Source organism: Calidris pugnax, unplaced genomic scaffold (assembly GCF_001431845.1).
Source record: "Calidris pugnax isolate Ruff unplaced genomic scaffold, ASM143184v1 scaffold156, whole genome shotgun sequence".
Lineage (NCBI taxonomy): Eukaryota > Metazoa > Chordata > Aves > Charadriiformes > Scolopacidae > Calidris > Calidris pugnax.
In genome coordinates, this window is record NW_015090889.1 from 149,734 (window position 1) to 165,950 (window position 16,217).

The window sequence follows — 16,217 nt, forward strand, 5'->3', positions numbered from 1 at the left end:
ATCAAATTCTGGAGGACGTAAGTAGAGGAACTCTCAAAGATGACGTCAATCAGGATTTTGACATTATACTGATTTAAATCACTATTCGGCACATGCTTAACTTCAGACCTGTGAGTCAGTCAAGTGACTGAGATTAAAATTCAGCAGATTCTGCAGAAATCTGGTCAAAAGCACCATTTTTTTCCTATTAATTAGTTAAATTTTAATTCCAGACACACTCCCACCCCTCTTATTTAAAATGCAAAAACTTTCCAGTTGATTGTGGCTAAGAGATATGCATTTTTTCAATATAAAGTTTGTGTCTTCCTACACCCTTATACACCACATATACATCTTTATCTTATATAACATATATATAAGATATATAACATAGTTACATCAAGGGTCCATGTACATGTGGGTTTTTTTCTGATAAGGAAATATTTTTGTTATGTTTTCAAGCTGTGTTAAACAAGAATTTCTCAGTTATGCCAGCTCTGTACCCTGTAAGGCTAGGAGGCTTGAGATATGGAAGGGAAGCATTTGTAAGAAATAGTTGCTGATGTGAAACCAGGTGGCTTCAAACAAGTCTCCTACAGTGCATCCAGCTCAGTGTGTGCTAAATTTATGCAGTCTTTGGCTAGTCTCTTTAATCACAGCTGGGATTTACTTCAGAGCAGAAAGGGTAGAAAATCTGACATAAGCAAAGTGGTGATTGTGGCTGACTTCTCTGTGCACTCCCATAGTCTGCAGAGACTTGAATCAGGTCTGGTTCAGAAGTTGTACCTTCTTTGTCACTCTAACAAATCAACTGTAAGGTAAGAGTGACCTTGTGAAACTAATTTCTAACTAGAGCCTAACTCATTTCTACTAGTGTGGAGCAGTAGCACTCATAATCCATTAGGATTTTTTTAAAATTTTAACTTCAATTTTATGTGTACTTTTTATTTATTTTTCTAGATTTCTTTTAAAAATTTTTATTTCAATTTTATTTTTATTTTTACTTTTGTTATTAATCCTGTTGAAGCTACTGTATCAGACTCAAATGTTCTGCTTTGTGTGGCAGGTACTCCTGCTGAGTGCTGTGTTTGAGTCATTGCTTCTTTGCTTGTCTCAGCTAGAAGATGTTCTTTGTGTATCTCATAATGACCTGCCCTGCTGACTCATTTGATTCAATCTTTTGAAAAGGACAGTGTTGCTCTCTCCAGCTAGTAAATCAGACTGTGTTGGGCTGAGGGATGTATACACTAGCTTTGTAAACAAATGCTGCTGGGCTTGGATTTTTATCTGCTCTTAAAACCAGTTCTGTATCTTTAAATATGAGATGCAATGATTTATGTGCAATTGTTGTCTATTAGGTGTTGTGTGCAAATAACCTTATGTGGCTATGTGTAAATCTGATCTTTCTGGTCATTGCTGGAACAATGCCTTAGAGGTAGGACACAGGACAAGTAAAAAAGGCTCTGCTCCCAGGAAAATGCTGTGGAACACAGAGAGATGCAGGAAAGGAATTCTCAGCAGCAGCAGCCTCAAAAGTCATGGCTGGTCACCACTGGAGATCCCTCTTATGCTGGGACTGTACAACTGGCTGAATTCTCTCAGAAAGAGAACAATAGTTATGTTTCCCATGGCACAGACTATTCCCAACGTTGTATAGCAATGTAGCTGCACACAGCAGAACAGACAGATCATTTGGATGGGCTTGTGATGGAGTGCCATCTAAGCAGCAGCAAAGTTCTTTGCAGATGAATTCTTTTTGTGTAACTGATCCATGTATCTCCAGTTTTGAAAATAATACCTTCCTATGGAAGCTGTTAAAACAAAGCTAAAACTCCAGGGGACTCCAACTTCCTTTATTATCCCTGAAATTGTCACTGATCCAAAGAAAACACCAAAACATTCTGGAATGCTTTTTCCCCATGGTTTTGGCAGCATTATGCTGTTGGTGAAGCTCTCAGTCTGTTAAATGTCTGGAAGACCATGTAGATATTACACATAATTAGGGCAGCCACTTCGCTTTGTGTCTGATCCAGCAACCCAGTATGATTTGTGCAATCTAGTATGGCAAGAATTAACATGACACATCTGAGGAAACGTGAGACCAACCTCACAGCTAATAAAACAAAAGATTGTTGATCAAATAAAAACATCTGCAAATGTTATTTTTCTTGTGTTTGATTAAGCATGACACAGATTAAGGTTGAGAGGCTTGTAAGGTCTAGACAGTGCGAGCTCTTGAAAAGATGCTCAGTGTGGGTAGGAGAACATAATTAGCTGCTTTCACCCACTCATTTTTGCCCATGAAAGGACCAGGCCAACTGCAGCATGTGCTACCTCTTTCCTTTCAGCCCACAGTTCTTCAGAGCAAAAGTGAACAGGGCTCTGCAGGTAAAGGTCATGCCTCAGAGCACCAAAGATGTACCTTTTCCATCTGGACAGGTATTAACAGTACTCATTTACCTAGCTGAAAGCTCAAGTAGACACTTTGGAGATTGCTTCCTGTCCCACTCTTAGTCCTGAGGACCTTGTAACGCCAGACTGTAACTATCAAGACCCAAACTTTGTCACATGTAAGGCAGTAAAAAATCAGAATCTGAGGTATTGGAGTAAAAGGATCTCTTTTTCACTAAATATAATTTTTTTTCCTTTATAGGAAGAGGAAGTAACTCATTTGTACTCTGTGCATGACAGAGATGACCTCTGCTGCACACCTGCTATGAAGTGGCCATTACAGGGAAGAAGCAGAAGGCGGTGTGGTGGGCTTCAAGGAAGTGCACTATAGTCTGACTTCACACTGCTGCTTTAGGATATGACTTTTTTTTTAAAAGAACACTGTTAAAACTGTTTGCAAAAGGCTAGAATTCTTGCTTCTACAGAGCATGGGAGATGCTCTAATTTTTTCTTCTGCTGGCAGAGACTTAAAACCACATTTCTTACCCCTCAGCAGGGTGTAATAGCCTGGAACTCACCTGGAACTGCTTTACAACCCATGAAAAAGAATCAAGATTCAGTAACTAAAAGGGTTTCTTGCTTTGTCGCCAAGTGACCATGTGATTTTGAGCCCTTTCTTACATATTTTGCATAGAGTTTTGGGAAATAAGTTGATAGGGACCTCAAGGTGACAGATTATCTAGTGTTCCTGATGGAAATGTGTATACTCTATTTTTAAAAGCTACTAGCAGCAAAAACTCCAATATATCCTTCTGCAACTTACTCCAATACGTCATTATCTCCAGTGTTAGAAAGACTTTCCAGGTATTTAACCTGAATCTTTCTTCCAACAAATTATTTCTTGCTTTATCTATTGTGACCATGGAAACTATGTCCTATGCCCTTTCTTTTTGCAGCAGATTGATATGTATTTAAAGATTGTTCTCACCCCTAGTGTGATATGTTACAGATTAAACAATCGTAATTCTGTTCTTTCTCATACTTATTGTTTCTATAACTCGGGTAATACTAATTCCTTTCATATGTGCCCTGTGCAGTTAGTCCACAGTTTTTTGGAAGGGTGGTTCTGAGGACTGAATGCATTATTCCATCAAAGGCCTGACTAGTGATCAGTAGAGCAGAAAGCAATACTTGTGGATAAACATCTGAGTTTGTCTGTTTTTTTGCAAGAGCATTAATTGGTTGACTCATATTCAGCTAGTGATTCACTATAATCTGTTCTTGGACAAAACACATAAACAACGTTTATCCCTAAGGATAATCTTATATGAAACAGTCCTATATATTGAGTTTTTCACTTCAAGGCTCAGAAAGCTTCTGATTCATGGGAAATATTGATGGTATTTAGTTTTGGACTGAATAAAAAAAAATGTTCTCTCAGTTCAGGTACAGGAGTCAAATGCTTTACTTAGTCCTTTTATGCTACACCACCACAAGCATTATTTGTTCTTTATGGAGAGTGATAATTTGTCAAACTGGATGCCACCCTGCCTGCTGAAAGCCCTGTGCTTGTGAGGATGCTGAGTTTGGAAGCAGATCAGCTTTTTTGAGTCTTTCTTTTTCCAGAAAGCCCAGGAAGTCAACGAGCTATGGAAAACATGCACGTATTTGTAGTCTGAACTTTACATGTAGATTTTCTGCAGAGTTCACTCTTTCCTTACCTTAAGCAAGAAAAATGCAGGCCTGGGACCTTCCGCTTGCCACAGCGGCCCGCACTGAGGTTCTTAGCAATATAGGCTCAAGATTTGACCACAGCAAACTGTACTGTGGCAAGACTGAGCTTGGAGAGTCCGGATGGCAGCTGAGTGATGGGAAGCTGGGTGCAGCTGTCATTCCCCTCGATGAGGCTGCTGTTAGAGCTCAGGGTGTAAGCCTCGATGAGGCTGCTGTTAGAGCTCAGGGTCAGTAGTCACTCAGAGCTCGCAGACTTAGAGGCTGGACATTGCAGCACCTCGCTCTCTAGGGGAATCCACAGCTGCAGTTAAAGTGGACAACAGGATTTGAATGACTAATGAAAGAGGGAACATAAGAGATCCTGTAAATCCTAAAGTCTCAGTTGCCTGCTTCAGTAAAGGCTTATTAAATACTCATTGCAACAGGGAGTGGAACTAAATTTTACTGGACCAATGAATACTTAATTCAATCTTAGAAGGCAGAAAAAATTCAAATGGGATTAAGGGAACTGCACGTAAGAACAGCTTTACATCATCATGCTTAGAGCATTTATCTCAGCAGGGAAAATTGGTTCCCCTTAGGCACAGAAGGAAACTGAACCTGGTTTGACTGCATATGAGAGAAGTGCTTTAGTCCATCACAAAGGTGGAAATGCTGTCTTCCAGCTGCATTTACTAAGTGTATGGATCCCCCAAAAGTGTTTATTCCATGTTTCTCAGACAGACAAGTTTCAGTTATGAAGGAGGTACCTATTCACCTACCATATGCTGTGTCCCAATAGTGGTCACATGTTGAGTATAGGACATAAAAGAACAGAAATGAGGTGAGTAGGTTAGATACTATTTCTTGCCATTCTGTCATCCACTACACATTTTCAGTTTGGAGACTTCATAAGCTATGTGTATTTCTATGTAGTAATCTTCATAAGATTTCTGTAAACCTACCTGGTGACTCTTAAATTAATTGAAACTTTCAGCATCCTAAACATCATTTGGCAAGCCATTCCATGGCTCAGTTACTTGTTTTGTGAGGAATCACAGGCTTTGTTTATTTTGAAACTGGTTCTTGCTAGATTCATTTTATACTAGTATTAGTCTGAGTTTAGGCAGGTCTGTGTATGTGCAACAGCAGCTACCTCTGGGACTGTTCCGGTGAAGGACCCAGAATTGGAGCTAAGAGTCCAAAAATTCTCAGTTTGGGATTTAGTAAACTCTTGTGGCAAACAGATGGTTTAGTTGGCTAAATCCTTTTGTGTATCTAGACCTCGGCCCTCAAATAAGTGTGATGTAGTTAATAGGGCAATTTGGAAGTTTGCTATTTATATTACTCATAGTGACACTTGCACAATTTCACCTTATGTAATTTAAATTGGGTTTGTTTCCTTCTTATGTCAACAAGTTGGGGAAGCCTGTAACATCTACTAAATGCATAAAAATATATAGCAAATGTAACAGGTTTCTAACAGTACTTGGCCTGCAGGACAGATTTTCAGGGGTTCACCGGTAAATTAACAGCTGTCCTTTCACAAAAATTCATCATGAGCTGATTCTGAGAACATTGTACAATTTAGCAGCATAAATTGTCGACAAAGCTGAGCAAGTTTTGAAAATGTGCCCTTTTTAATTTTTTTTTTTCCCATCAGAGGATCTAGACTTAAGATCTGAGTATTTGGAAACATTAGCAATGATCTCTACAAAAGTGTGTCCAAGTGACCTGATTCCTCATGTAGAACCCTTAAGGCAACCAGAGCAGTTATAAGGCACCCGTTCCTTCCTTCCTTCCTTCCTTCCTTCCTTCCTTCCTTCCTTCCTTCCTTCCTTCCTTCCTTATCTATCATACTAAATCTCATTAAAGCATTATCTCCAAGTTTGAAACTTAAAAAACCAGATGTTTAGAACTTTAATCTCTAGAGCTGGTAAGGGTTTGGAACTGCATCAATCCTATGAGGAATGCTAGCGGAGCTCTGTGCTCATGGCTCCCATGTGCTTCAGTTCTCAAGTTCTATGAAGTGTCTCAGAATTTAGAGTTGCCTTTTCAATCTCTCCAGAATTGCATGAGCTACCTAAGTTTTAAAATATACTTTTTATACACATACTGATTTTTCCAGATTCATGCTCACTTTACACTGAATGTCAGCAAGAATAGGAAAAAACAATAAAAATGTTTTATTTTATGATCTCCAGGTGCTGTTATTTTTATTTCGTATAGACAGGGTGGTTGGGGACAGCGCTGGGACTATTAACAGGAAGATCCATTTTGTGTGTTTACTGGACCATAAATTCCCAGATTGTAATTGTAAAACAAATTGTAAACAATGGTAAAACAGGTACAGACTCAACTTATCACGCAGACATAGTTTTCTGATATGAGACCTTAATTTTGAATAACAATCCTAGCAGCTTCTGAATTCTTCTAAAGTGTTTGAACCCTCTATATTATTCATTTTGTTTTATTAAGTTCACCTCCTCAGCTAATTCAACGTCAGTTCAGACCGATAATTGGCTACGGAGAAGAAATTCATTACATCTGGATACTAACATCCTGCTTTTTTCAAGAATCAACAGGTAGGTTCACAGGTCGTAATGATTTACTCAACCATACAAACCAACGCAGTAGATTTGAGTAGTTAGTGTACTTAACTTTAGATAAGGTATAAAACTACTGATACAAAATTTTTGATCTAAAAAATCTAGTAAAACCTGGACAGAGTCTAGAATTTCTGCTTGAACATACTAATTTTATTGGCAATGTTTCCAAATATATAGAAAGTAAAGAAATAACAATATACAGAAAGTACAGAAACAGTTATGATTGTTTAAGCCAGCAAAATGTTTTTTGTTCAGCTGAGTTTTCCAGGCTTTCCTGACTTCAAGGTGGCATAAGCTTTAAGTATTGTATTATTTTTTCGTAACATCTTTATAAGAAGGGATGTCTGGAAAAAGAAGAATGATCTGTGATAATTTGAGACTAATAATTCTGTTATCAAAGCAATAGTAAGAACATTGTTTTAATTAGGAGAGTAAAATTACACCTTCATATCTTGAATGGTGGAAATAAAATTCTAAAGTAACTTATGATGGATAGAGAATTTATCCATGATTGTGTTCATCCCAGGAGACTCTGGGTTTCTCGTGACTTAGGAGAGGAGGTCTGTGCAGTCAAACTTTTGTTTGGCAAATACACAATCATAATGAGCTTTTCAGAAGAAGCATACCGAATCTTTCAAATGCAATCTTGCTTCAATTCAGAGAGGGTTTTTTCTGGTTTACATTGAAAATCCCGGAAAAAGCTTGGTGAATCTGAGACAAAAAAAATTCCCGGTAGACAAAAGTACATCTTTTCAGATCACCCCATCATCTAAGCTGTTTAGTCTGTTTCTTCTTATTATGCTGATTTTCCTGGCAAACCACATCTAGGAAACAACATACTATTTGGCAATTCAAATATAAAGAAAGGATCCAGGAAGCAATAGTAAGGAATGGGAGGATGTTGTGTGACAAGTTGTACTGTTAGTTACTGATTCTAATAAATTTTTTGATAGGAGATAGAAAGCTAATATTTGTTAGTCTTGCAGGCTTTCTTCTTACTCATTAAAAATGCGGCTTCTATTTTCTTTCTTGTGTAGCGATATTGGTAATTGTGTGTGCTGTTCATTTTAAAATAGTATGCAGGGATAAATTCTGCATTTAATTACCATGGTATGAACCTAGACAAACTTTAATGCATTCCCTAGAATACTCCTTTCTTTATAGAGGTGATAGAATTTTGCACCCAGATTGAAATTTTAATTGAATGTGTGAGAGGAGAAATCATTAGTAAATCACAGGAAAATTATCATCCATCATGACAATATTTTTATTAGATCTTTTTCTAGCATGCAGACATCAGCTAGGCAATAGCAGCGAGAACTTCTGCAAACTGCACGATTGTTGTAGCAGATAGGTCACAGGAGGTAGGTGAATTTGAGGTAAGTGTAAAGGAATTATTAGACAGAGCAGTTAAGTTGGGTGTCAGAACCAGATGTCATTCTCCTGACAACACTGAAGGAGCTCTGCTGTGAAATTGCAGCATGGCTGGCCAAAGCCATCACAAACAGCTGCAGTATAAGTGTTTTGAATGTATTTAAATTTCAGGTTAAGGGAGTCAAGAATCAGGAAATTCTTTTAAGTAAGGGAGTAGGAAAGTAATGGATGTTGTATCTCCTGGTTCTAGTCTTTCCCCCTGTTTTGTGAACTGGCTGGATCTTGTACCTATTAAACTGATTATGGCAGAAAAGTTCAAATGTGTTCTCATTGAAATGAAAAGTTCTGGTGAGAGCAGGAATATGCCTGAAGCTGTAGATAAGACTGTTTTTGCTTATACTAGAGCCCTTTTTCAGTACTTTACCCCAGTAATGTGGTTTATTGCCGTTTTAAGTCTCATTGACCTCATCAACAGGAGAATAAAGGGATCCTGTGAAGAATATAGTCCACTTTGTTTCTTAGAAATGTTGTTTCAGAAACCTGTTCTGGGGATTTTATATATGAAATATTAAGATTGTAACAAAATCTGAAAAAGTAATTTACTGAAGCTAATTCATTCCTTATTTTTCCACCGTTGTTCTCAATGGTACTTCACTAGACACTAGGTTGTTTCATTATCAGCTAAACCATGGTATCCTTATAGGTATATAAACTCTGTCTTTATGTTGCTAAAATACCATTTCTGCAAGCATTGGGTTGGAATTGGTTAAATAAATATTGGCCAGAACAAAGTGGGAATTCAAAGCCAGTCTGAAGTAACAAGAAGAGATTACATCTATTGTCACTAATAAAATGTTCCCTTGACTGCTTTCTAGCATTAGGGTTCAGGCAACACAGACAGCCCACGTTCATGGCATTAAACTCTTTTCAAAAAACCCATTTCCCATATGCCTAATGGGCAATATGCCTAAACTAATAAACTTTAAAGCTAAAAATACACTGGAGAGAGCAGCAAAGGTTTTAGATTTGGTATGAATTACCCATTGATTTTAAAAGTTCACAAACCTTCAAGTTAGAGTATCACATTCAGGTACTCCACACAAAGATTCCTGTAAGAAGGTACTCTGCTCATTTCTCCTTTAATTTTCTTCTGTTTCACAGAGACAATTCCGGTGTGACTTATCTGGCATAACTTTTCCTAATCATCTGGCAAACTATGTAGTCAAACTCATTTGAAGATACTGATAGAGACTAACTGGCACTTAATTTGAGTATTACAAACAGTGCAGCTGTGTCTCATAATAGCTGTACTAATTGCAAACGTTAAAGTATTTCACTGTTAGCGGCAGCAAGAACTCCAGACAAGTCGTGGTCCTCTATACATGGACCTCCTCTTCCGATAGAAAGTAGGGCCATAAATATCGATGTCTGTGGGAAATCTACTGTTGTATGCAAAAAAGATCACATGAATTGAAATCTGTAGCCTCTGAAATTTCTGGGATAGGAGTTACTGATATATGCTAGGGGGTGACCACACGGACTTCTTTGTGCATGTATGTGTCATAAAATTCTCCAAAGATTTTTTTTTTCCATATTCCAAAGCAGTAATACTTCTGCAGAATATATTTAGAACAGCAGAACAGGTTATTTTATACATTAATACTTGACGTCAATAAATATTGTTCAAGAACAAATCATGACACACTCAGACCAATATCCCATTAATAAGTATGCAATTCTTTTATTTTGTACATAGAAATAAGGCACAGATTGTATAAAATGGACAAACAGAACCAAAACAATTATTGGCAACAAACAAAATGCCCAGAAAAAATATTTCTAACACAAGTGTCAGTAATTAACTTTATATTTTGGTGGTAGGTCTCCTTGCTTAACAATTCTAAAATGAGACATTCTGGATATTTTCTCAAGTGATCTGAATGCATTTCAGTTATTTGGAATTTGATAACTGTATCAAAACATCACTGTATTTACTCCAGCTTTCTTTAATACAATTTCTTTGATCTTTTTGTTTCAGTTTTAACTGACTTTGTTCCCACTGAAATCATACAAAAAAACCCCAAACAAAATACATGATTTCATCTGGGCTATAATAAATGTTGCACAACAATATTTATTTTATATTTGGGGTTACAGAGAGGACAACCAATTGTAATGTTGGCCTCTGATCCTGTAAGTCCTTATACATGTCCATAAAGCTACTGACATCGATAGCTTTACTCAAGCAGGTAAGGGTTGCTTAAAATCACAAAAGTTTGCAGGATAAATTTCTAAATGGCTGTAAGCTGAATATTACAGAATCTAAAGGTCCAGAGAATTTTCAACTAATTTCTGGAGTTCCTTCTTTAAACTCTGCAGCTACTTTTCCTGTTGATTTTATACCACTCATAAAATTAAGAAATGCATTTAAAAATATTATCACTTTTATTTCTTCTAAATAATGAGTCCTATCCGGATTATGTTGAAATCACAAGAAGAACATCCATTAACCTAAACCCCTGAAGGACTGTCTTCTGGTGTAGAGAAACACAGAAAAGAATATTACACTTCAAACTTCAAGACATCAATGACTTGCTCGAGACTATCCTCCCTTAATAAAGGACTTTTTGCAGGGGATTGCTTCTGAATGTTGCTTTTTGATTGATTACTTGTTTTATATAAATAATCTGTGTTTACAGAAATGATTTTTATCCAGTAAAACTTCTGATCCTTATTTTAGTTGGGAATTCTTAAACTAAGAAAAAAAAAAGAAAAAAAAAGTCAAAATTGGCTTTGGAAATATTTTATAAAAGCTTTTGTACTGGGTTTTGGAAAGGAAAATGGAAAGAACTGTTTTATATTATGGCACAATACAGTCTTGAATATAAAGCGTATTCTTGAATTACTGTTGAATCTTAAAATTCGTGTTAAATAGAAAATAAAAAAAACGAATCATAGGAACAGAATTTAAAACAAATGATTCTATATTTTGCAATAATATTAATTTAAAGGTGCTGTGGAAATCATAGTTTCTGGTAAGTAAGGCTCTTACAAAATTTACTCCTCTCTGAGTTTATGTGATTGAGAGGCACTATCTGCCCACGTTCTTTATGGTTAGTGCTAATTTGTCATGTTCTCATCAAAATGTATGTCTGTTTCTTCTATGTCTTTTGAATCTTGTGTAATGCAACTCTCATTCTTGTAGATCTTTTCCAGATAGTTATGTGATGCTGCGTAGGTCTGGAAGTTAGTCAGCTAGCCTGTTTGTTTCCATCTTCAGCTCCCATGTTTACTTTGTTTTTGAGCTTCACATGCTTAAATTATAGCTTTAAGATACAAATTGGACGTTACAAATAGAGGTAATGACCTTCATGTTAAGAATTCTGTAGCTCCTTGCAATACTGGTAGGTGAAAGCAAACTTTCATCACTACAGCTTTTGACTCTGTTGTTAAAGTAACTTGCCAATCTTTGAAGCATGACAGAACAAAATCAAATCCATGTTTTATCTGTTGATTTAAGAGTTTTATGAATTTTCACACACACACAAGAGTAAATTTTTTTCAAGGAAAGAATGTTGTTAATCAGAAACATCAGGCGTGACCAATTCTTACCAGGAAAGGGTTTAGGTGGAACCACAGTGCGGTATTTTCTCATGTTGAGAAAAAGTTTTCAAAAAATAAAAAAGCAAGAAAATAAAATGATCTGATTTTATTTTTCTATGGTTTTTTTTTTTATTATTGTTATTTCAAATGTGGGGAAAATGCTGTGGAAAATGTAAACATTTCAAGGATGCAGAAATTGGCGTACAATTTACATGAAGCTGGTAAGACATTGCTTTGTAACCCTGAATCTGTCTTTTCAGAACTTAGGTCAAAACCTCTAATGCAGGTGACCAATACACTTGAAAGCTGAGCTGTAGGAAATGTAATAGTGAGAGAAATAAGCGCCTTCAGGAAGGCGGACAGAGAGATTTCCCTGTTTGGAGGGCAGTTCACCTTCTATGGGGTTCCTGCTTAGCTGGCTTTGCTGTAAACCACTTTCCTTGTTTCTTGGCAGTACTGAACTAAACAGCAAATATTAAATTATGATGTTTAATGTACTGTATGTACTTTATGAACACATGATATACAAATGTACTTTAATGTACTATAATTTCCTATAAGCAATATGTCATTTACTATTTGTTGACAGAAAGATAGAGAAATTAAATACAGTATTTACAAAACTAAGTGTTAAACAAGAAGCAATATTCTTTCCCAGTTAACACAGCGGGCTGCTGTTCTGGAGATGTGGCTCTACTCGTAGTTATTCTAGAAACATCTGTGAGTTTGGACAAGTATTTTCATGCCATTTCCCTTATCTTTTGACACAGTCTCGAGAGCATATGTACAAGCAAAAATGCTTTAACCTCACTGGTGCTTTTGGATGTTGTTTTCACACACATGAACAGTCATTGTACTTTGTTTCTGTCCACGATCACTTCATCTTCTCTCAAAAGCATGTGCCTGGGTTCCAAACAAAAAAAAAATTAATACGGTGCTACTTTCTTTCTTTATATTAATTAATTAAAGAATTAAATGTAATTTAAAAATAAATAGAAAACTATTGATATATCATTATTCTAACTCCCCAAACAAGCTACTGAGGAATTATTTAACTCTCTGCCTGAAGAAAGCTTCATATCTTCCTGTTTCTCACCCTCAGGAAGCCATGAATTTAGGATCAGCTCCTGGTAAACGTGGCTGGAAGCAAATATGCATAGTTCCTGTGGCAGTGTTTATAGGAGGTATGTATGCGGCTAAGCACATGGAGGCACTAACATGAGCATTGAAGTTTTTGCAACTGATCTTCAGAGTTTGCATTTAACATCAAGAATTGCTGCTTAGTCTCAGACTGTATGTATTTAGTGCACTCAGCTTTAATATTGTTTCCTAAGGGAAACAGAGTGGGTACTAGGTCCTTGTAAAAGAGGAGAACAGCTTGTGTATCCTTTGCTGCTTGAGAAGGCAGTGCAAACTTTTGTTCTGCAGGCTACTGGACAGACTGCCTGCAATTGCTGGCCAGGATTTTGGGCAGAGCATGCAGAGTTTACACTAGCTGAGATTCTGCCACAATGACTTAATTCCAGGCAGATGCCACCTTCTCGCAGGAGGATTTCAGGGAAGGACATAAAGCATCTTTAACAGCATCTTACTCTGCCTGTCCAAAGAATGTCAGATAATGAGGCCCTCTGGGAGATGTGTGACTATTTTGCTTTTCCATTTTCAGGCTATCTCTTAGAATAAATGATGCCATTTGACAAATAAAAGACATAATTGATGACTCAGATAGGAAAAACAAGATTACCAATTCAAAATGTGCTATATTATAGAAGGTGGAAAGAAATTATTACATCATTCAGGATCTTGGGGCACTTCTCAGATTGCATTTCATTTGTCATGACAGCTTTTCAATACCAGCTTAATCCTGCAGCCCTGCTGTGGGAGCTGATATCCTGTAAACTTAGAATGACTTAATGGAACAGGAGGCACAATGCAAGGTCTTTCATTTAAAATAACGTGTACTTTTCCTTTCCAGTTAAAGATTTGTTTCACAGATGTTTTGCCAATATTTGAATAAGAGTTAGCTACCAGACTTCTTTTTTTCTCTTCCTGGCAAGTTTCATTTAAAAAGTAGTGTACAATAGGAAAACTGCATGTATTTGTTGAAAAGGAGGTGGGAGCCTGGAGAATGCATTCTGTTTACATGCAAAACAAGAGAGAGAAAGAGGGAGAGCATACCTCCGTAAGGAAAATGTCATTAAGTTTATTCACGAGAAAAGCTTGCATCAGAAGATGCAGATTCCACTCTGTAAGTTTTGAAGTAAGGCTAGCAGATGAAAGCATTGCTTATGATTCAAAGCACCTGGAAGTAGAAAGAAGCTTTGCAGGTCCTTGACACTAGTGCAATAAAGTTCATTGCAGGAACAACTGCTCTGAACATGACAGTTACGAGCTATTGGAATAATAAGTAACAGTTCCTGGGTATTGGGAATGGGTAATTATTCCTTGGAATAATTCCTGGGTAAAAATGATCTTTCTCCAAACTGGTTACAGTTTTGTCCATTTTTTTGTGTACTCTGACCCTGAAGACATTAAGTAGAAGCAGAGAAATGCTTGCATAATCACTGCATTCACTGCAAGTGATAGAGTTTATTGGCATTAAAAGAACAATCCAAATACAAGCCTCTGGCTTTGGAGTCCTCAGCACAAGAAGGACATGGACCTGTTGGAGTGGGTACAGAGAGGGACCATGAAGATGATCAGACGGCTGGAGCACCACTCCTACGAAGGCAGTTTGAGAGCATTGGGGTTGTTCAGCCTGGAGAAGAGAAGGCTCTGGGGAGAGTTTATAGTGGCCTTCCAGTACCTGAAGGGGCTTACAAGAAATCTGGAGAGGAACTTTTTAGAAGGGCGTGTAGTGATAGGATGAGGGGTAGTGGCTTCAAACTAGAAGAGGGTAGATTTGAATTAGATAACAGGAAGAAATTTTTCACTATGAGGGTGCTGAGACACTGGAGCAGGTTGCCCAGAGAGGTGGTAGATGCCCCATCCATAGAGGTGTTCAAGGCCAGGTTGGATGGGGCTTTGAGCAACCTGTCCGGTGGAAGGAGGCAGGGGGATTGGAACTAGTTCATCTTTAAGGTCCCTTCCAGCCCCACCCATTCTATGATTCTAATTGTAGACATTTCTATTTCTCTACATATTAGATTTGTGACAACTGGAGAGCTTCTACTGGGTAACTGAATGGTGGGTAGGTACCAGGCAGTTATATTTCTCTGAAACTGTTAAAGCTCTTTTAACTTTGCTGTCCTTCAGGTTCACAAGTCATTCGTGAAGGGGAAAAAAAGTTTCTAAGTCTAGTGCCAGAAGAAGATCCCATTTGAATGAATCTTGTTTATCTTCCTGTCAACTGCTATAGGTCCTGACTTTCAATTTGAATAAAAAATTTGCTAGGGGTTTTTATATGCAAAAGTAAACATTATCACTTCATCCATGGGCACTTGCCACATGAGACCTTGATGAGATACAGCAGTTTTCTTTCACCACAGCTGTAGGGCTGCTGGACTTCAGCTGACTCTTGCAAGCTCCACAGTCTGATCCTGCTGCTGGCCCTCCCTCTACCCGCTTTCCCCTAAGCCATGCTTCCACTACCACCTCTTTCTCCTCTTCCATTGCATTTGCCAAGCAGCTACTTAAGAAATCTCAGCAGAATTCAGGATCTGGCCCAGCATTTCAGCTGGTTGATGTATTTCAGCTGTAGGGAAAATGGTAAGTCAGAGCCTGAGAAAGAAGGAAGTGGGGAAACGAGCTCAGCCTTTATGAGCAGACCTTGTCAACATAACTTACTTGCCAGATGGTGTTGCTTAGAGAGTTGAATTTACTCTGAGAGCAGGGTAGCAAAGCTGTGTAATATTTAAAGATACAGAGCATTTCCTTGCAGTTTCTTTCTGAAGCGTGCGTGTTTGCAGGTTTGCATGGTTTTGTTAGTTGCTGAGTCTGAAAGTCAGCCTGGGTGTAAATATTGATGCAACTTAGAAGCCAGGGAACCAATGAACTAATACTTTCATAAGATGACAAAATTAAACCTTTCCCAATATCCACAGGCATTCATGAAAGTTTATATAAATTAACAAGTCTCAGCTGGGTCAACTGAAAAGTCAAATGAAAACTGCTTCCACTGAATTATACAACTTTCCTTCCTGAACAGTGAAGGAAATGAGAAGAAAATTGGTTTGTCCTATGTAACTCACACAGGTGAGTTAGCATTGTATAGGAAGTGCATTATCTCGAATAGTGGCATCTTCAGTTAGTAAGATATCCTCATACAATAAAAACAGGAAAATCAGGAAAAAAAATCTAAAAGCAGTATGTTAATATGAGGAAAATGTGTGTTTCCGTGGATAGAGATGAAAATGGGAACAGAGCTCATGATAGTTAATACTAGTGTGTCAGTTAATTGGAATACCTCATGATTACTAAAGTTATTAATAGACTGCTCAGAAAATAACACCATGTTGATAACCTAGGAGTCAGTTGGGTTTGTATTTATATATTAAAAATAAGGACATGTCGTTTGATTTATTGATTTTTGTCTCAGTAGGTTTTACA